The sequence below is a fragment of the Ochotona princeps genome, chromosome 13 (genome assembly GCF_030435755.1).
Source record: "Ochotona princeps isolate mOchPri1 chromosome 13, mOchPri1.hap1, whole genome shotgun sequence".
NCBI classification, from domain to species: domain Eukaryota; kingdom Metazoa; phylum Chordata; class Mammalia; order Lagomorpha; family Ochotonidae; genus Ochotona; species Ochotona princeps.
In genome coordinates, this window is record NC_080844.1 from 13,607,149 (window position 1) to 13,629,883 (window position 22,735).

Consider the following 22,735-nt stretch of genomic DNA (forward strand, 5'->3'; position numbering starts at 1 on the left):
GTGGAACGGAGCGCCCGGGCGCTCGGGGCCCGCGGGGCCAAGGTGATTGGGCGCTGGAAGGGGTTGCAAAGTGGTGATTCAGCACTTGAAACGGCGCCGCCGCCGCCCCTCGCGCAGACCCTCCCGCCGAACCGGGGCTCGGACGGCCGCCCCGAGGCCGCGGCTGCTCCCGGAAGGGGCTGAGGCGAGGCGGGCCCGGCCTGGGCTGGAGGACGTCCTTCAGGCTGGTGAGGGCGGACCGGGGGCTGTGTGCCCCGAGTGCGGGGGTGACGGAGTCACCCGGGCACCGCACCCTCCTCGGGGAGCCCTCCTGCGACGACGGGACCCGGGGACGTGAGGCGGGCTCCCCTGGCCGAGGGATGGAGGCGCCCGGCGAGCCCGCCTCTCACCCCGCTCTCTCAGCTCTGCTTTCTTCTCTCTCTCTCTCTCTCTCTTTTTTTAATTTTCACGCCCGTGGGCGCTGAGTGTCTCTCTGGTGGAGAGCAGTGCTCGTGTTGGGAATGGTAAAAGTTTGCCAGCCTCCGCCGTGCTGAGGAGACGGTGTTGGGCTTTCCGTCGCGGGGAACTGGGAAGCCGAACGATCCTTGGGGGATCCACTACTACGGCAGCTGCCAAGGGGGAGACTGTGGAATTTCCCCCACAACTGTAGGGACTGTGGCAAGCCCAGGATCGGGATACAGTTTTTTCTTTTTTCTTTTTTTCTTTCTTTCTTTCTTTTTTTGGGCTTCCACTGGCATGCTGCCTCTTCGCCTCGCGGTGGACGCTAAACACCTTTTACCGTAAACACTAGATCCATAGCAGCTTTGTCCTACCCTTCCTATCTCTGCTTGCTCTTTCAAATCATTAACATCCAGGACGTGCTACGGTGATAGGCTCTCTCTGTGTCTCGTCCGCGGGTCTGCCTGCTGCCAGGGAAGCTGTGATGTGACGGGAGCGGATTAAGAAGAGTGTAGCTCCCTGTAGAGCATGTGTTTCACAGGGTTGAAAGCGGGTCAGTATGGGCTGCGTGTGCTTGCATTAGACCGAATTAGGAGGTCCTGACTGACCTCGGAAGGAGTGGTGGCAGTGGTGGCTCGTGGGCACGTGGGGGCGGTTCCCAGCCTAGATTGTAGCCGGTTTGTCTTGGGAGGGCAGGGAACAGATTTGTTGGGGCTTTCGACAGTTTCCCTGGAGGTCTAAAGCTCTGTAGTAACAGCCTGGAATCATGCTAGCCTGGGCCTTGAATTTGGGCTTTCTCCCATTAAATTGTTGGACAATAGTGAAAAGTAGGTGAGAAGCTTATTAAGCATTTGAGCTGGGAAGTTGAAACTATGCTTTGAATTTGTTTTCAGCTGCTGAAACTGGTAGTTTAGCTTGGTGGTAGTCTGCAGGATGAGAAACCTGTTGGAATTTGATCTTTGCTGTCTGGGCTAAGATGGTATCAGTGATCTGAAGAAAGGCTAGCGCAAAAGAAGAATCTATGGCAGTTATTTTTCCCCTGCCTCTGTCTCCACAAAATCTACCTCCACAGGCGAAATGATGGCTGAGTTGAACAGAGGGTGGGAGTGGATCAGCACAGGCAGGTGTCAGGCTCTTTCTGGCTAGACTGCTTCATTTTGTTTTAAAGTCATTGCTGATAGCCTAGGCTTCATCTCAGATTGCTCCAGCCTGACGTATTTCTGATTGCCAAGAAAGCATGTTCCAGCTGTTTTAGATGGCTGAGTGGTTTGTATGTCACAATTACGATTAGGTTTTGCTCTCCTGTTTTCTCTCAGTACTGTTCACTTTTCGTTCATCATCATCATGTCATGAGTTCAGCAGCCAGTGGGTTTCAAAGTAAGATTGTTCTCAGAGAAACTCAGTAGATGCAAAGCGTGATGAGTGAGACCAACCACCTAGAAAGCTTTACACTAAAAATGAGTGACTGATGCTATTAACTGAAGTGCAGGATTGGGACATAGTTTTAGGAAGGAAAGCAAGAACACTTAAAGCTACTACATACTCGAGTTTTAATTTAATAGCAAGTTGATCTTACTGTAGGAAGAATGGTTTGACAGAATGCCATACAGCTATTTATTATAGGAACTGAGTTTTGACACACGTCTGATCGGAGCCTGGACTCATGACTGTTCCCTTACACTACCTCTGCTGGTATTTGGACCTTCATTTCCTAGTCTAAACTCTTGAGAGATACATGGTAAAGCATCTATGTATGGTCAATTCACTTAAAAAGAAGCGTCCTTGTGGTCTGTTGAGCCATGTTGGATCAAATGGGTTTCTTTAGAATGACTGAACTATGAGGATGACTGAGATATGAACCTGGAGATAATAGCTTAGTCTGTGGCAACTACTTGAGAGTCACCTGAGCATTAGTCTGTCCCACAGGCCTGGAGAACTGGTATTCCAAGTGAGATTAACTGTTAAGATCCAGGCTCTTATCTTCCCATTTTTTTTTAAGGTAAGGAAATATAAGCAGTGTTCTATCTGCTGGTTTAAACCCTAGAGACTTGCAGCAGCAGGGGCTTGGATCAGGCCAAAGCCAGGAGTCTAGAACTCCATTTGAGTTTCTCAAATTGGTGGCTAGGCCACAAGTCCTTGAACCATCGCCTCTGCCTCCCAGGGAGCTGGAATTTGGGGCAGAGCCTGCAGTGCTGAACGGGAACATCTCAAGTAGAATCTTAACCCTGCCAAATATCTGCGCCTATGCTAATTCTGCTCCTATGCTAATTTTCTTTAACTATTGTTTGTATTTATTGGAAAGACAGGGTTATTGAGAGAGGCAGAAACAAAGAGGGAGAGAGATCTTTTATCTGCTGGTTTACTCCCCAAATGGCCTTCATGGCTGGGGCTAGACCAAGCTGTAGCTAAGAGTCTGGAACTCCGTCTAGATCTTCCATGTTGTTGCAAGGGTCCCAAGACTTGGGCCATCTTCTGCAGGGAGCTGGATGAGAAGTACAGCAGCTAGGATACAAACTTGTGCTCCTATATGATTCTGGCATTACAAGCAATAGTTTAACCTATTATGCCACTATACTGGCTCTCTGCTCCATCCTCAAAAGTTACTTTTAGTCAGAAAACATTGCCTTTTAGTAGTCTGAGTATCTTTAATTAACAGCAGCTTAAATCGTGCTTAGTAAGGTTACAGTGTCTGTATGTATCCTGAGAGATAAAGTTGGGGACAATCTTTTTTTTTGGTAAAGATTTATCTATTTTTATTGCAAAGTTGGTATATATATATATATATATATAGAGAGAGAGAGAGAGAAAGTTGGTATATATATAGAGAGACAGAGAGAGAGAGGGAGAGAGAGAGAGAGAGAGAAAAGGAGGAGAGACAGAGAGGACAATCTTCTGTCTGATAATTCATTTCCCAAGCGACCGCAACATCTGGAGCTGAACTGATCCGAAGCCAGGAGCCTAGAGTCTTTTCCGGGTCTCCCATGTGAGTGCAGGGTCCCATGGCTTTGGGCCGTCAGACTGGGATGGATGGGACAGGCCATGCGGGGTAAGGGCCAAGCACCCACTGGCATGTGTGAGATGTGGGTCTGGGAGTGTCCCAAGTAGGGGAACCTGGGAAACTCCCCCAATAGGTCATGGCTCCCATTGATGAGCACGTGGTCCAGGCCTGGGTGTTGGACAGGCTGGGCAAAGTAGCTCCATCTGTTAGTAAGTGTGTGAGTTGGTTTTGGAAGGGGTCTTACTGGGCAGGGCCAAGCAAACCATAGCCCACTGGCAAGTGCAGAAACCAGGATGGAGTACAGCTGGGCTAGGCTGCCATACTGCTAATTTACCAGAGTCAGGAATGAGAGCAGACTAAGAAGGGCTAGGTTGTAGCACCTGCCAGCGAGAGTTAGGACAAGGGCCTGGCTGGGCCAGGACAGGCTGTAGTATCCAAAGGCAAAGGCCAAGACGGGGAGGGACTATGCCAAACTAGGTCAGAGCAACCATTGGCACGTGTGAGATCTATGGCTGGGATTAGGCCTTGTTGGGGAGCTAAGGGGATGCCCTGGCTGCGTTGTGGGTCCTACTGGTGAGCGCGGGGGCCAGAATGGGGGCTATGGTCTGGTCTGGACATGTCTGCAGTCTCCCTCGGTACAGGTGTGGACTGGGTCTGGGGTGTGCTGGACTAGGCTAGCCTCCTCACCCACTGGTGATCATGAGAACCAGGGTGGGTGTAGGATGGGCTGGGCCAGATCTCTGGCTCTGCTGAGCCATGTGTGAGCTGTCCTTGGGTGTGGACTATTCTTGGCTGGACTGTAGCACCCAACAGTAAGAACCAGAATGGGCGAAGGCCAGTCAGGAAAGGTTACTATTCCTGCTAGGACAGGAGGTGGACGAAGTAGGGCTGTCCCATGGATATACCAGTGTGTGCAAGATCTGGCATTGGGAAAGGTTCTGATGGAGGAGCTTGGGCAACTCCTCTGTCGGGACACAGTCCTTGCAGGTGAGTGCCAGAACCAAGAAAGGGAGCAACCCAGACCAGGCCAGGCCAGGTTGTAGTATGCATGGTCTTATGTTTGGCTCAGGTCTGGGGAGAGCCCAGCTGAGCCAGTTTATATTACCATCTGGTAAATCTGAGAGCCAGAATGTGTGGGTCATGCCAGGTTGGGCCACAATATCAGCCAGTTAATATGAGGGCCAGGACTGGGGACTGGCTGGGCTGGTTAGGCCCACCAGTATGAGCTGGAACTGAGGTAGGCTGGGCCTGGCTAGGCTACAGCACCCATTGGCAAATGCCGAGGTGAGGCGGGCCATGCCCGACTGGGCTACAGCACCCAACCAACACATGTGAGACCTGGGGGGAGAGTGGGTGAATCTGGTAGGGGGCTGTAGGGAGCTCCCCTGCTGGACCATTATTTCCACTGATAAGCGTGAGAACTGAGATTGGGGGCAGAGCAGGCCGGGCAGGACTACAACACCTGTTGGCCTGCATGTAAGCTGGATTGGAGACAAGCCAGGCTGGACGGACTGTACCTTCTGGTACATGTATAAGCCAGAGTAGGTGAGGGTTGGTTGGGCTTTGCTGCAACATAAGCTGGCACATGCTGGTATGGGGGGAAAATTCTGTGAAGCTAAACTGCAGTAATACTTAGAAAGTGCAAGATCCAGGACTGGCAGTGAGCCCATTGGGGAAACAATGAGCACCTTCCTCTTGGGTTGCCACTCTGACTGGTGAGCATGAGAACCAGGACTGGGGCAGGCATGGCTAGACAGAGAGTGACACCCAATGGCAGATGTGTGTGGGCTAGATAGTGGAGCTGGTTGTGTTGAACTAGGTAGGCTTCAATGCCCATTGACATGTATGAGAGCTGAATGGGATGTGGGACAGACAGGACCAGTCTGCTGTATATTGGCAAGCATGGGCACCAGGGTAGGGGGCAGGCCTGGTGGGGGTTGTTGCAGGTCACTCTGACTAGGCTACAACGCCCATTGGTTTACGTGAAGGCCTAGTGTGCGGTGGGCAGGATCGGGCTGGACTGCAACAACCATTAGTTTGCATAGAAGACAGGGCTGGAGATAACTGACCCAGCAGTTGTAGCCACCAGCTTGTACATAAGCTGATTAGGGTGACGGACTGTGCTAGACCCTGTATTGGCAAGCACACATAAGAATCAGTTCTGAGATTATCTCAGATGAAGTTTCTTTGAGAATACCCCCAACTGAACTGCTGGATTCAGAATTCCAACCATGGAGAAAATGTCAGGTTCCGTGGTCTGACATGGAATGCATGTGTCAGAGCTGGGCCTCCTCAGTGGCTTAGATGGAACGGTGGACAGCATACCCAGATGCACATGGAGGATATAGCAGTAAACTGGAGCCTGCAGAGGACACTTGGTAGCATAACAGAGGATGGAAGACAGAACAAATTGATCAGCTGCCCCAGTTGGCAATGAACACCTGGGCAAACGGAGACTCTAAGGTGGACAAGGTCAGCCAGTGGAGGCTGGAGAGATTTCATCGTGATTGGAATGGCAAGATCAGCAACAATACAGAACTGTTGAACTAACGAAACCACTTGAGTATGACCCTCAGAGCATGCCCCACATCGGGGACCCTGGGGTGGTTGGGAGGCTGAGTGTGGCTTCTCTCCTCATCTCTCCCTTCCTCCCAGATATAGGGAGGAAAAAAAGAGAACATGGAAGACAATAATCTCACCCACTTTCCTCTAGGCCTTGACCCTTCGCACCCTAATAAAATATGTAAAAATCATGTAAAGTAAAATTTTATACAATTTTTAAAAAAGAGTAATTTCATTTTTATTGGAAAGGCAGAGGAGATACAAAGAGAAAGCTCTTGCGTCCACTGGTTCACTCTCCCAGTGGCCACAAATGGCTGGAGTTGAGTTAATCCAAAGTCAGGAGCTTCTTCTGGGTCTCCCACGCAGGTGCAGGGTCCCAAGGCTTTGGGCTATCTTCTGTTGCTTTCCCAGGCTATAAGCAGGGAGCTGGATGGGAAGTGGAGCAGCCAGGACATGAACCAGCTCCCCCATTTGGGATCATAGCACATGCACGGTGAGGATTTAACCGTTGAGCCATTGTCGCAGGTCCTTTATATCTCACCTCTTATCAGTCACTTCTTTTTTTTTTTTTTTAAAGATTTATTTTTATTGGAAAGTCAGATATACAGAGAGGAGACGAGACGGAGAGGAAGATTTTCCATCCGACCAATGATTCACTCCCCAAGTGAGTTGCAACGGGCCGATGCTGCGCCGATCCGAAGCCAGGAACCTGGAACCTCTTCCAGGTCTCTCACACGGGTGCAGGGTCCCAAATCTTTGGGCCATCCTCGACTGCTTTCCCAGGCCACAAGCAGGGAGCTGGATGGGAAGTGGAGCCGCCGGGATTAGAACCGGCGTCCATATGGGATCCCGGAGCGTTCAAGGCAAGGACTTTTAGCCGCTAGGCCACGCTGCCGGGCCCACTTATCAGTCCTTTCTACGTTTGTGTTTCATGGTATATTTCAATTTATTTTGAAAAATATCTCAATATTTTTTTCTTTTATTGCAGCACTGTTTCCTTCTTTTGAAGGTGAGACTCACGTGGGGTAGGCATTTATTGCAGCAAATGAAAGTCTGTGCCATATTATGGTTTTGGGCTTAGCACCTGGCTGTGACTTCTGACTAACGTCCTGCTAATGCACACCCTGCATGGTGATGGAAGGCAAGTAACACCTCACCTAATTGGGTCTTTGACACCCATGTGCGTAACCTGGACTGAGTTCTCACCTCGCCCACACTCTGTTGGATGGGAGTTCTCCTTGTCCCTCAAATTAAGGAAAATTAAATAAATGAAAGTGGGAGTCACAAAATTCTTTCAGAGTTAAAAGCTGGAAAAATCTTTTATTCTTCCCAAAGAATTGAATGGCTACTCTTTTTTCCTATTAAAAATGTAACTGCATTTATTTTTTCTGAGTCTCACATGCTGCTTTCTTTTTTTTTTTTTAAGATTTATTTGTTTTGATTGGAAAGTCTGATTTGCAGAGTGAAGGAGAGACAGAAAGAAAGAGCTTCCTGTCCACTGGTTCACTCCCCAAGTAGCCGCAATGGCTGGAGCTGAGCTGATCCAAATCCAGGAGCCCGGAGCTTCTTCAGGGTCTCCCATGTGGGTGCAGGGTCCCAAGGCTTTGGGCCGTCCTTGACTGCTTTCCCAGTCCACAGGCAGGGAGCTGGATGGGAAGCGGAGGCCACCAGGATTAGAACTGACCATATAGGATCCCAGGTGTGCAAGGTGAGGACTTTAGTCACTGGTTACTGCGCAGGTCCACATGCTGCTTTCTGAAGAGATGGTGTCGTGTTGTACCTGACACAGTAGGTCAGTATGTATTTACAATAGAACTTAATTAGTGTTCTTTCTTAAAAAAAAAAAAGAAAAGAAAAAACACGCTTTTCTCTGCTGATTTCTCTAGTTTTGTGTTTGTTGGTGTTACCTATTTTCTCAGCTTGGCTTGATACTTAATCTTTGAACCTCTTTTCCCTCATTATCAATTGCCAAAGCCAAACTCCCTTGAGGCTTTTATCCTAAAGTTTCTTGGGGTAATCCTTAAAAAAAATATTTTATTTTCAATTTATTCCATTGACTTCAAAGGCAAAGAGACACAGCTTGGGGGGCGGGGAGAGTGAGTGAAAGAAACACAGTTACTGTTTACTGGCTTATTCCCCAGATGCCTGGGGCAGTTAAGGCTGGGCCATGCTGAAACTAGGAACTCAATCCAGGCTTTCCAGGTGGATGACAGGAGCCACCACCTGCTGCTCCAAGCAAGAGTGTCTGTTAGCAGGAGAGCCAGGACTGTGACCTCGGCACCTCTGTAGCAGATGCGAACATCTCAGTTAACCTCTTGTCCAGGGCCCGGCAGCGTGGCCTAGCAGCTAAAGTCCTCGCCTTGGACGCCCCGGGATCCCATATGGGCGCTGGTTATAATCCCGGCAGCTCCACTTCCCATCCAGCTCCCTGCTTGTGGCCTGGGAAAGCAGTTGAGGACGGCCCAAAGCCTTGGGACACTGCACCCGCATGGGAGACCGGAAGAGGTTCCTGGTTCCCGGCTTCGGATCGGCGCGCACTGGCCCATTACAGCTCACTTGGGGAGTGAATCATCGGATGGAAGATCTTCTTCTCTATCTCTCCTCCTCTCTCTGTATATCTGACTTTGTAATAAAATAAATAAATCTTAAAAAAAAAAAAAAAAAAACACATGTTGTCCAAACCTCTGCTGGAGTCATTTGACTCTCTGTCACCACCCTAGGATAGGCCCTTATCATCTTTAGTTTTAAAATTGATTTTTCCAGCTTCTTATCTCCCTACAAACTGATTGTTAGGGTCACTGGCCTATTAACTCTATATTACTTTCCCCATGTTCTTATGTAGTTCCAGTGGTTGCATTATTTCAAAATTAAGCCAAAGTTTCTTGACTCAGCACTTAAGTGTCCTGTTGGCTGGCATAACTTGACTTTCCGATCCAACACTCTTCTGCAGTCAGAATTAGCAACTTACTGTATCTTACTGTCTCCTATAGTTAACTGGAATGTTCTTCCTGATTTTTTTTTTTATATAGCTGACTCCATTCCTGTTTTTTGTTTTTTGGGGTTTTTTTTTGTTTGTTTGTTTGTTTGTTTTTTCCTCCTTTTTACTTGGAAAGTCAGAGTTAAAGAGAGGGAGCAATAGAGATGTTCCGTCTGCTGGTTCACTCCCCAAATGGCTGCAACAGTCAGAGCTGTGCCAGTTAGAAACTGGAAACCAGAAGCTTCTTCTGGTCTCCCACTGGCCCGAATTCCTTTTTTAAAATTACTATTTTTTACTTCTTAAGTTTTTAATTATTTGAAAGAGAGGGAGTGCATGAGAGAGCGAGATCTCTCATGTGCTGGTTCACTCTCCAAATGCCTGTGGTAGCCATGGCTGACTCGGGTCAAAGCCAGGACCTGGAAACTCAGTCTGGGTCTCACGCATGGGCAGTAGGGAGCCAACCACCTTACCCTTTACCAGTGCCTGTCGGAGTACTTCTGAGCAGGAAGCTGAATTTGGGAACAGATTGGACGTTTGAACTCAGGCGCTCTGTTAGGAGATGCAGGTGCCCTGAATGGCATTCCTCTGTGTCAAATAACCACCTTGCTCCTTCCGTTTTAGACCTTATCCTGATCACACAGTTATCTTTCCCTTATTTAAGCTTAATGATTTAGAGAGATTTTGAAACATCAATTTGACATTAAATCATATGTTGCCTGTTTTTTTTTTAAGCTCTTATTGACTTAATATTAGACATGCTACAGACACAAGACAAAGAAGAGTAACAAGATGAGTGCCCATGTCCCTACATTTAGTTTAGGAAATAGAACATTTGCACTGATGTTGGCCCTCTATGCTCGCCTTCCCATTACACCATTACATTCCCCAACTCCTTTTTTTTTCCTATAGAGGTTGTGCTATCCTATACTTAGATAATTTCACAGCATATCAGTTTGTCTACTTTTGATACACTTATACAAACTTTTTCTTCGTTGAGGTATTATTTTTCATTTAACATTGTGTTGGAGAATAATTTATACAGGTAGTTAATTGCCAAATAGCAGTCATTTATGAATAGCCCTAATTTTAAAAATAATGTTGTTATAGGGATTTTGTTTGATTTTATTTCTACCAGAAATATTCTATATCATTGGTACCTAGATCTTGGGTATCTTCTCTGCCTACATTACTTAATGTTTTGAGTCACACTGCTTTAAATGTGATTTGTGCATATTTTTTTAAGCCACTAACCCGATGTGCCAGTTTAGATGAACCGTTCAGTTCCCCAGTCGTTCTAGCCATATTTTGTGCCACATGTGGCTAGAGACTACTGCATATGGGGTAGTGTAGTTACAGAATTTATCTGTCATCATAGTCTGTCAGATAAGCTGGATCTATGTTCTGACAACATCCAAATGTGTATCTCTGGCCAAAATCTCTCCCTTGAATTTAAGTAATAAACTTTTTACTCAACACTTTCCCTTGCATGTTTAGTGTGTGTTTAAAACTTATGTCTAAAACCTAGCTCTAGATTCCCCCCCGCCCCAATACCTTCCATCTGTTGATTCACTCCCCAAGTGGCTGCAGTGACTGGAGCTGATCCAATATGAAGCCAGGAACCCGGAGCCTCTTCCAGGTCTCCCATGCAGATGCAGGGTCTCAAGGCTTAGGTCCATCAACCACAGCTTTCCCAGGTCACAAGCAGGGAGCTGGATGAGAAGTGGGGCAGCCAGAATATGAACCTACGCCCATATGGGATCCTGGCGTGTGGAAGGCAAGGACTTTAGCTGCTAGGCTACCACGCCAGGCCCACCAGTGTGACTTTTTAAAAATAGAAATCATACCTTTGCCACAGAATGTTTTTTTTTTCCCACAGATTGCTTTAAGCTGATGCTTGACCCCGCTTTTGTGCAGGTTTAGAGAAGGTCCTTAACAGTGTCCTGAAAGACCTTTTGCCACAAGTCTAATAGTGTTTCCAAAACGATCGCTTTCACTCACCTTCAGTCACACTGATATACTTGATTGACTCACTTTTCCTGAAGATTGTATGCACTGTTGTTCTTAGAAATTTACTTTAATCATGAGATCAGATGTGGGTTCACAGAGAACATAGGATATGAGCTGTGTTTTTGAAGGAAATACATGCTTATGAAAAACAGTAGAGTTGAAGCAATAGTTTAGATAGAAGGAATAATCTTATCAAAGGATCGACAGTAGGAGAGTTTGCAATCCAGCCATAGGACAGTGAGATTTTTTTCCTATAGGAAGTAGAAAGCATCAGCTGCTTCTTGAGTAATAGAGTGACACGTGAAAGCTGTTGTTTCGGATGATTCATCTCTGGCTTTTGAAGTGCAGGCAGGGACTGATGAAGGATGAAGAAGTAGTGGAAAGGACAGTGCAGCAGATCTGTGGAAAAAGTTTCATAAGTCATTGGTGATTGGTTATGGAGGGTGGGGGAGGGGACAAAGAAGCCGAGGTTTGGAGCCTGAGTGGCTTGAGAATAATGCAGGGCTGAGCATGGATGAAAAGGGCTGGCAGGGTACAGAGGGCCCTGGGAGGTTCAGCTGCATGGTCATTTAGCTGGCTGTTAGCCGCAGGCAAGTACATAAATTAGGGATCCTTAGGGCAGTGAGCTAGACTAAGTAGGCCATAAGCACCTTGAAAAGAACCTGGCTGTGCTTAAAAAATATAACTAGAACTTTCTAAGATTGAGATGATTGCCAAGATCAAGTAACTAGTATTTTTATTTTTTAAAAGATTTATTTATTTTTATTGGAAAGGCAGATTTACAGAGAGGAGCAGAGACAGAGAGAAAGATCTTCTGTCCACTAGTCAAATGGCTGCAGCGGCCAGAGTTCTGCCAATCTGAAGCCTGGAGCCAGGAGCTTCTTCTGAGTTTTCCATGCAGGTGCAGGGGTCCCAAGGCTTTGGGCTGCCAGTCACTGCTTTCCCAGGCCATAAGCAGGGAGCTGGATGGGATATGTGGCTGCCAGGATTAGAACTGGTGCCCATATGGGATCCTGAGGCACGTTCAAGGCAAGGACTTTATTTGCTAGGCCACTGCTCCGGGCCCTTGTTATTATAAAGAATCTAGAGGATGCAGTGTACCTCTTACAGTCTTGAGTTCTCAGTTAGCAGAAGAAAGGACACGAGACATAGGATATTGTGGTGCAAAAGAGCTCTGTGCAAGGAAGCTCCCAGTTCAACTAATCCTGGTCTTGGTTTTGCCATTAGCTGGCTCTGTGGCTGTGGGTAATGTACCAAGTCATTCTGAAAGCCTCTCCGGCCTCTTTTCCCTTTAAGTTTTTAAACACCCTGATGTTGCTACCTAAAAAGGAATTTTTGCTTGGTTTTCAAAGTGGACTGTGTTTGAGACTAGGCCAAATTTCTCATGATCAGAGTCATGATGTCAGTATAATTGAATTTCTGGCAGTAGAGATTAAATAATTTGTATGGGTTGAATATATAAGTACTAATCTGACATTTTATTTGATACGTGTCAATATTTTGGATCAGTTGGTACTCTTTTCTAATGGTGTTAGCTTCCTTTGTAGTTTCAGTCTCAGTGAAGATTAATTTAGGAGACAGGTAATAGTGTTTTTATGAAAAGTTTTGTCAGAAAGGATGCAGATAATCTTTCAGTAGTAACTAGATAAAAAAATGCCTAGTTGGGGCAGACGTTTGTCCTCATTGTTAACAAGCCAGTTATGGGCCTGGCATGGTAGCCTAGTGGCTAAAGTCCTCAACTTGCATGCACTGGGATCCCATGGGGGCGCCGATTCTAATCCCAGCGATCCTGCTTCCCATCCTGCTCCCTGCTGTGGCCTGGGAAAGCAGTCAAGGGCTGCCCAAAGTCTTGGGTCCCTGCACCTGCGTGGGAGACCCAGAAGAGGCTCCTGGCTTGGGATTGGCTCAGCTCTGGCATGTGGTCACTTGGGGAGTGAATCAGTGGACAGAAGATCTTTCTCTTTGTCTTTCCTCCTCTGTATATCTAACTTTTCAATAAAAATAAAAGAAATCTTAGGTGGGCGCATTAGCCTGGTGGCTGGCGTCCTCTCCTTGCATGCGATGGGAACCCATGTGGGCGTGCTGATTCTTGTCCCGGTGACTTTGCTTCCCATCTGGCTCCCTGCCTGTGGCCTGGTGGAACAATCCAGGACAGCCCAAGGTCTTGGGTTACTGCACCCACATGGGAGACCCAGAGGAGGCTCCGGGCTCCTGGCTTCACATTGGCTCAGTGCCAGCTGTTGTGGCTGCTTGGGGGGTGGGTCAGTGAACAGAGAATCTTCGTCTCTGTCTCTCCTCTCCTCTGTATATCTGCCTTTCAATAAGAATAAATATTAAAAATAAAAAAGAAAATCTAAAAATTAAAATTAAAAATAATTTTTTTAGTTTTTTTTTTTTTAATTTCATTTTGTGACACAGTTTCATAGGCTCTGGGATTCCCCCGACCCCTCCCGGTGCCCGCCCCCCCATGGTGGATTCCTCCACCTTGTTGCAGTATTACAGATAAAATCTGGTCATGATTCTTTCATTGCAAGGATGTACCTTGCATAGAGTCCAGCGTCTTATAGTCCAGATAAATTCAACAGTTTCTTGGAGAGACCATCTCTGGTTTGAAAGCAGAGCTGGCAGAATATCATGCCATCTAATGAAAAGCCACAACATAACCTCAACAACATTTTACAACATTATGGAGTTAATTGACATGTTATGGAGTGACCAATATGTTAGAAAATGCAAGTGGAGTTGATGTGCTACAACTCCCACTGATGAGCATGAGCACCAGGCCTTGGGTGGGGCCTGGCCTTGGGTGGGGCCTTGGGTGGGGCCTGGCACCCACTGGCATGAGTGTGGGCTGGATAGTAGTGTTGGTTGTGTTGAACTAGGCTTCAATGCTCATTGACATGTGTAAGAGCTAGAGTGGAAATCTCACCCTTGCTTATTAGGTTTTTTGTTTTTTAACCTCCCAATATTGAACAGGTCAATATTCACAGGCATGTTTTACTAGGCATTAAATTAAGTAACCTTGAAGATATCTTACTTTAAAAAAAAGATTTTAAAAAATATATATATTTTTTTATTTATTCATTTTATTACAGCCAGATATACACAGAGGAGGAGAGACAGAGAGGAAGACCTTCCATGCGATGATTCACTCCCCAAGTGAGCCGCAACGGGCCGGTGCACGCCGATCCGAAGCCGGGAACCTGGAACCTCCTCCGGGTCTCCCACACGGGTGCAGTGTCCCAAGGCTTTGGGCCGTCCTCCACTGCTTTCCCAGGCCACAAGCAGGGAGCTGGATGGGAAGTGGAGCTGCCGGGATTAGAACCGGCGCCCATATGGGATCCCGGGGCTTCCAAGGCGAGGACTTTAGCCGCTAGGCCACGCTGCCGGGCCCTAAAAATATATTTTTAAAATGCAGAGTTAAAGAGGGAGGAGGAGAGACAGAGAATCAGTGCCAAGGCCCATGTACTTGGGGCATCCTTTACTGCTTTCCCAGGTGTATTATTAGGGAACTAAATTGATGGTGGGACAGCCAGGACTTGAATTGGCACTCATATGGGATGCTGGCATTACAGGTGGAAGTTTAGCATGATATACCAAAACCACTAGTCCTGAAGATCTGTTATTAATCCTAATATTTTTTGGTTTCTGAACATGGCTTCTACGGGTCTGGTCTGTATTTTATTTTCCTTTGTTGTGTTAACATGTTACTACCTTCTCATTTTTTATTGCTTTTATGGTTGCAAGGGAGGCAAGGTTGGGCAGGCGGTGGGCGGCGTAGGCCAGGGTAGGAGGGGAAGGAAAGGAAAGCTATGACCAAGTACACAGCAGGTGAGGGCCCAGCGCAGTAGCCTTCTATCTGCTGGGATCCCATATAGCACTGGTTCGTATCCCTGCTGTTCCACTTCCCATCTGGCTCCCTGCTTGTGGCCTGGGAAAGCAGTGGAGGATGGCCCTAAGCCTTGGGGCCCTGCAACCACATGGGAGACCCAGGAGAAGCTCTGGGCTCATGGCTTCAGATTGGCTTAGCTCCAGCCATTGGGGCCTCTTGGGGAGTGAACCAGCGGTTCACAGTGTTGCTCCTTTCCTCAGTGTATCTGACTTTCCGATACAAATAAATAATTTTTAAAAAAAGCAGGTGATTGTGGACCACTAGGCTGGGGATCTGCTTTGCAGTTGTTATTTTTAAATGCAAATCAGTACTTACAACTCCCAGACAGTGCCTTTTGGGGAAATGGGAAGATCTGGGAACACTGGACCTAAGCTAGTGAAAATTCGTTTGTTTTTCTGACAGGGCATTTATTCTTTTACACCACAATCAGTTTGCTCATTTACATGACCTTTTTTTACCTTATAAACATTTATGATTCTTTCTATAAAGTGATTACAAGAAATCGGGCTTCGTAGTTTTAGATGTGTTTGAGGTTTTTGTTAACAGTCAAAACAAAACAAAGTGCAGGTGTAAATTGCTCTGAATATATAGAAACCGTTGTGTAATCAGGACTGATCCCTTCCTCAATCATGTTTATAGTTTAAAAAGAATGATCACATCTTATTTGATCTTTATGTTAACCTTATGATCCTTATGGCAACAGGGAACCGAAAAATCCCACAGCTCTTAAATCTAATTGAGACAACTCTCTGGCATCTTTGGTTTCATCTCATTGTCCATAACCTGGGTAAAGTTGAAGAAGTGACCGTGGTTGGGTTTGGGAGAGCATGTTAGGATTGCTGCTGGGAAAGTAGATACAACTATCAGGCTTGGCCGGGCAAACACATATAAGTGGGGTGACAGATTGCTTCTCATTCTTTGAGCATTTCTGCAGAGTGGAAGAGCCAATGAGTGTAGGCATTCAAAAAGATTGTGAGTGTAATATAGTGTAACAGACAGGGATGACCAAGAGGACCACTTAGAGCAAGATGATTATATTAAGGTATCTGGTTACATAATGAGGATAAGAATATTGTTGTAGAAGCTGAGTAGACGAAACTCTCCGAACAATTAGATACACGGTAAAACTAGATTCTTTTTTAAAAGGTTATAAGATAGATATTTTATTTGTACTTAAGCTTGTAATCAACCAGCCAAACTGATATTAATATTATGCAGCAAAATATGAAGCATCTTTCTATTAGAAAAGATATTAGAGTTCTGGGCAAATTAGGGTTGGGAAAGACAGAGCAGAAGAGGCAAAAGATATCAATGAAGCTTATTATATCTTAACCCTTTACTTTAAATTGCTTTTTAAAAATATATATTAAGTAGTTTCCCAATCCCAGAAAGCATGAATCATTCCTCAGACATCTGTGTACCTTTATTCCCTGTCCTTAGGGTTAGAGCCTAAATCTTGAAGACATCCAAACTAGTGTTCCGTCTAGTTATCTGTGTAGCTAGAGACATCTTTTCTCTCGCTGCCCATCAGCAACCAAGGCGCCTGAAACCTTTTTGATTATGTTCCAAGCACACCCCTTATCCCAAACCAAATTGACACAGAAAGCACCTTGTCAAGACAGAGATTGATAACTGTTGATATTCTTTGGCCAGGTGTTTTTCTACCGCCTCTTATATTTCATTGTCTGGCTGTAGAACCCACTCTTGTTTGTAGCTACGGTTCAGGATGTTGAGGCATTCCTTAGTGTGCTAGATGCTGATGTTTTTCTCTTTGAAATTATTGAGCATGTGCAATTGAGGAGAAAGGATCACTGCTTCTAGGCCCAATAGTGGACACTGGGCAGAGCTAGGAAACACATGTAGGTAAGTGGGTGTCTTCTAGATGTGTAAGTATGTGTGTATGAGGAGACATGTATATTCATGTGTATGAGTATGAATGTAAACTCGTATGTATTGAGATGTGTTTATATTGTATTTAGGGGTGTCAAGAAAATCACAGAAAATGGAATATAAATATTAAAAACAGCATAAAATTTATTTCTCAACATTAGCTCTGTCAAGTTCAAGATGCTTTTATGATTATTCATTTATTTGAACAATAGAGTTACAGAGCAGGGGTAGGTAGAAGGGACTTCCATCCCTTGGTTCCCTCCCCACATGGTTGCAGAAACTGGAGTTAGCCAGGCTGAAGTCAGAATCTTGAACTCCTTCTAGGTCTCCCACATGGGTGATGGGGGCCCAAGCATGGGGGCCATCCCTTGCTGTTTTTCTGATTCAGTAACAGAGAGCTGACTCAGAAGTGGAGAAACTGGATTCACATCTGAGCTCAACTGGGATTCTGCCGTTGCAGGCAGTGGCTTCACTTGCTGCTCTACAGCACCAACCCCTCAAGACTCTTTTGTAAATGATGGTAGCGTTTCGTCCCTTCCTCCAGAACTAAGGATCCTAATTTGAGTGTCTCAATATAGTCTTATTTTTAAAAACATGATTAAGTAAAATGAGTATCCATAACAAATCTATTAAGATTAGGAAACAAAGTCGAAGAGACCCAAGTTAGGGCTGTAAAGTGTATGCCTAATGATTTCCCTTTGAAACTCTCATAAAATTGTACTTGTTTGGTAGCGGAATGAGAGAAGGATTCTGTGGTGAAGCTTTCCCAGGCATTTTTCTGCCAAAGCTTTGGCTAACTTGCTCAGAACACCCTCAGTGAAGCATTGTTCTTTTCCTTTGACCATATCAATAAACGAATTGCCTGAAGTGTCTCCCAAAATTGTTGCAATGACTTTTGCTCTCAACCACTGCTTTAATTTTTGTTGTACCACTTCTACCTCTTGGTAGCCATTTTTTTAGTTATTGAAAAGTGAAGTTACAGAGAGGGAGAGGCAGAGGTGGAGAGAGATCTTCCATCTGCTGGTTCGCTTACTAAGAGGTCTCAGTGTCTGGGACTGGGCTGTACTGAAGCCAGGAAATTGATTCAGCTCTCCCATGTGGGTGCAGGGGCCCAAGGACCTGGGCCATGCATTGCTGCATTTCCAGGTGTATCGTCAGGGAACTGTCAGGACTTGGCCAGAGAGATGCCTATGAAGAGAGAGAAGTCAGAGAAAGACTCAGCCTGGCCACATAGCTCAGTGTGGAAGACACGCGCCTCTCCCACATTATCAGCCTCTTTTGTGAGATAGGGATTATTCCCTTATTGAATATAGAAACAGGGTGGTGGCGTTCTAAGGGTTTCATGGTGTCTGCACAAGGAATTTTACCTTTACGTGGCCTCTCCCGGTCCTGGATGAGATGTACTGGATTGACAGGGGGTAAGAGTAACTGCAGGGCTGGCACAAACTCCAGATCACTTATTTCTATCCTGCATGGTTCCCCCATGTCAGGTCCATGCTTCATGAGAGGATTGTTAGGAAAGCCTGAGTTTGGGCCCAGTTTCTGTGCTACCTGATGTACCATGTGATGCTTTCTCGTTATAGCTCACCATCCACGAGGGGCTTTCACCACAGCTCTTAATGCCATTTGAACTTTCGCACCTCTGAAACTGAGCTAAATAAACTTTTTATAAGCTGGCTGCCTTGGGTAGTTCATTATAGTAAAAATACTAATTTTTAAAAAGGCCCATTCAAAAAAAAAAAAACTGGTGCCAAGGAATGGGGTCATTACTATGTATTTTTGAAGATATTGAGATTCTTTTGGGATTGGATAATGGCAAGGATCTGGAAGAGTATGGAAAAGCATGCTAGAAAAAACCTAGAATGCTTTTGTCAGAGCCTCATTGAATATTCTGGTGAGGACTCAGAAGAAACTGAAATGTCAACAAAAGGCTGTGCTGAGAAATGAGAATTATATTGGGGGTTGCTCCAAAGGTCCCACCTTGTGACATGGTAAAGCAGCTGACTGGTTGTGTCTATGCCCTGAAACTTAGTTGGAGACTGAATTTAAAGATGGTCTCATTTATTTGGCAGAGATTTCAAAGCAGCAAAGTATTCAAAGTGTTATTAGGCACTTTAGTCTGTTTTATAGTGAGAATTGGAGGCAAAAGAGAACAGAAGAGAAAGATCTGAAAAAGTTACAGTGAAACCAGGGAAAGATGGAAGAGAAAGCATGTTCAGGCCAGGAGAGCACAGGGGGAAAACCACTTGCTAAAGAGATTTAACACAGGTGAAAAGAAGCCTCATGCTAATTGGTAAGACAATGGGGAGAAGACCTGGAGGGCATCTCCCAGAAAGGCCATCCATTCCTCACCAGCCCAGAGACTTGGAAAGGCAAAGTTGTTTCTTGGAACCCCTGGGGATTTGTCAGGAGTTTGCCAGAAGGCTGCCTCAGAGTTTGTTTCCCTTGGTCTAGCTGGCAGAGCACTCTGTAACTGCAGCCATAGTTCAGACAGACCCAGCTGTGACTTGTGCTGCTGACTGTGGTGTCAGCATCTGTCTGATGCTAGTGTTACAGGTGCATAGCATGCAAGAGTATTGGAGTTGTGACAGCTTCTGTGAAGTTTTCTAAGGACAGCCTAGGAAGCCAGGCAGAGTTGTGCTTCAGAGCTAGAGCCTGGGGACCCCAATAAGGTGATGCTTCCATGGGGATGTAGAGAGATGTTGCACAGGAGACCCCAGGAAGGAATAGTGACCAGCTATACTGCATGATACTGGCTTCAGCAGGTAGATTCAGCGAATAGCTCTGTGGGCGGAGACATGAAAGCTTCCACCTGGATGCTGAAGGATGTTGGACAACCCGTAGACCCAGGCAGTGATCTGTCATAAATGTTGAGCCACTGAAGAGAGACCAGCTAGGGCAGTGCTAAAATGGGAATACGAGTTCAGAGTTGTTGTGCAGTTCTCACCAAGACAATGCCTGGTAGAGCTGCAAATGTGTAAAAACTGAATCATGCACTGTGCTCAGCAAACATGGGGGCAGGGCTGCCTAAGCCCTGTGCTCTCCGGGCTCCAGATTTCAGACATTACTGTTTAATATTTGCCCTCTTGGATTTCAGTTTTACTTTAGGCCAGTTACTTTTGTTCCCCCTCTTTTGGAATGTGAATAAATACCCTGTTCTTGTCCCATCATTGCATCTTGGAAGTGTGTGCATTTTTTGTTTTCGTTTGATTTAAGAGAGCTTGATTATCATGTGTCATGGTGAAGATCACTTTTAGTCAACCCTTTTGGGAGTTCTGTGCCCCACTTGGATGTTGTTTCCCAACGTTTTCTCTAGATTAGGGAAATTTTCCCTTATTATTTCATTAAATGCACTTTTAAACTCAGCTTCTCTTGCTGCACTTTCTGGGACTCCCATAACGCTTACATTTGGCCTTTTAATAGTGTCTTTCAATTCTTGAATACTTTTTTTTAGCTTGACCCAGCTCTACTTCCAGTTTTTTGTTTGTTTCCCCCTGGTGACAGGAAATATCTTCTAATTCTGAGATTCTTTCTTCTGCCTCCTTCATTCTGTTTTGGAGACTCTCCACTGTGCTTTTAATTTGCTCCACTGTATTCTTCATTTCTGATATATCAGCTTTCATTTGATTCATTTCAAGTGTGACATTGTTAATAAGCTTCATAATGAGTTTTCTGAATTCTGTGTCCCCCATTTTCTTGATGTCTTCCTCAGTTAATTCTGAGGTTGGTAAAGGGTTTTGCTCCTTTGCAGAGGAGTCTTCAGTCATATTCATTTTGCCTGTGTCTCTTCTTTTGCTCTTGGTCATTGTACTTCTGGTTATCAGAGTCTTCTCCTTGGGGCAGGTTTTTAAGCTTTGTCACTCACAGGTCTACAATTTGATTTTACTTATTGCAGTTGGTACATGCCTTTTTGCAGTCACTTGTGCCACTCCCTCCATTGAGTTCCAGGTCTAGATTCCAGCTATAGCCCAAGCTCCTGCCTCATCACTCTCCACCTCCTGTGATACCGTGCTGAGGCTGCACCGTTGTCTCTATAACCTTTCTTTCACTTCCGGTTTGAGTAGTTGGCAGGGTTAGAGAGACACTAGGTATCCTGTATCTATCTATATCTATATCTATATCTATATCTATATCTATATCTATATCTATATCTATATCTATATCTATATCTATATCTATATATCTATCTGTCTATATAGGTTGGTGGTGATGCTGATCTTGCCAGAACCTGTTGGCCATTAGGTCTGAAGGCCACAAAGACCAATTTTGACCTATACAATGCCAAAGTCAGTATTTTTTTTCCCTGTGAGACCAGTGCAATGCACTGAGCTCAGTGAGTTCACTCCCAGCTCAGTGCATGCACGGTCCTGTCCCATAACCTTTGCCTCACTATACAAAATGGCACCCAATTTGGCTCTAGGGGGCAGACTGGGCTGTGAAATTCACCCTGTTTCTGCACTGCCCATCTGGGACTTGCTGCTCTGTCTCTGCTCCTGCTCAAATCAGACAGACAAGCAGGATGGGCGGTTCTTTGTCTGGGTTCACCTCCTGAGCTCCCTGTGAATGCCCCTTCCCACCTTGTTGCTGGTGGAGTTTGGGCTGCAGTTCAGATCACCACTGAATGCCGCCAGAGTATTGGTCACTGCAACACCACACGCTTGTCAGTTGCTTTCCCGTGTCTGTCAGTCTCCCAAGTGGTTTTGATTGTTCTGAAATGCTGTCAATCTTGCTAATCCAAGGGTGAGGAAATCCTTCCAAGGTCTTTGGCTGCCATAGTCCCCCCAAGAGTCTCCATTTGCCCAGATATTTTCTGTCATTACTTGGCTAGGCTGGTGGTCCAATTTGTTCTGCCCTCCTTCCTCTGCTATGGCACTAAATATGCTCTGCAGAACCCAATGGACTGCTGTATCCTCTATGTGCATCTAGTCATGCCATCCATTGCTATCTAAGCCAGTGAGCAGGCCCAGTTCTGGCGCATGCATTCCACGGTCAGTCCACTGATCCTGCAGTGTTTACCAAGGTTGGAGTTCTGTCTAGTAGTTCAGTTTTACGGGGGATCCCATTGAGATCTCGTCTAAGTTAAGCTCCACCCTGACTCTTGTGTGTGCTTGCCAGTACAGGGTCTGGCCCCGTTCATCACCTACATCAGCCTGCGCTCACATTGGTAATTATACTTGCTGGGTCAGTTTTGTCTCTAGTCCCATCTCTTACGCAAACTGATGGATGATGTGATCCGCACCAACCCAGGCTACTACACACTTGGCCTTCATGTACACCAGTGGGAACTGCAACCTAGTCAGAGCAACCTCCAGTAATACCCACTGGGCCCGCCCCAGCCCTGAATCCTGTGCTTGCCAGTGTATGCAACAGACTGGTCCAGTTTGTCCCACATCCCATACAGCTTTTGTACATGTCAGTGAGCATTGAAGCCTAGTTCAACACAACCGATATCACTGTCCAGCCCACACTCATGCCAGCAGGTACCACCACCCATCCAGCTAGGCCTTTCCCAAGCCCTGGTTCTCATGCTCATCAGTGGGAGTTACAGTGCATCAGAGAGGTGTCCACAGTTTCCCTTCTGGGCCCACTCCCAACCCGGATCTTCTATTTCCGGGTGGTTCTGCAGTCTAGTTTGACAGGATTTGCCCCCAGTTCCAGTACTTGCCAGCTGATGCTGTGGCAAAGCCCAACCAGCCTGCACTTACTCTGGCTCATGCATGCACCAGTGGGTACAGTCAGCTAGCTTGGCCTGGTCCGCCCCTGATCCCCATTCTCTGCTTGCTAGTGGGAGCAGTGGCCCAACAGTGGAGCCTGTGATGGTTCCCTACCATGCTTGCACCCCTCCCACTGGGTCTCATGTGTGCTGGTGGCTGCTGATGCTCAGACTGGCATAGCTCGTCTCACCTCAGTATTTGCCGGCGTGTGCTGTAACCTGTCCTGGCCCAGCCTGTGCACAATTCCAGCTCATAGT

The 22,735-nt window shown here is 46.1% G+C and overlaps 1 protein-coding gene across 4 annotated transcripts in view; it reads left to right on the forward strand.

Moving 5' to 3' along the window:
- The window catches only part of IDE (insulin degrading enzyme), a 113,566-nt gene that overhangs the window by 4,256 nt on the left and 86,575 nt on the right, over positions 1-22,735 (forward strand). The window contains exon 1 of one of the 4 annotated variants that reach the window (XM_058671116.1): positions 205-227. The exons of the other annotated variants lie outside the window; for them this stretch is intronic. The gene's annotated coding sequence lies outside the window, so the exon portion shown is untranslated. Of the gene's footprint in view, positions 1-204; positions 228-22,735 lie in introns of those variants that run through there. 4 annotated transcript variants of the gene reach the window in all.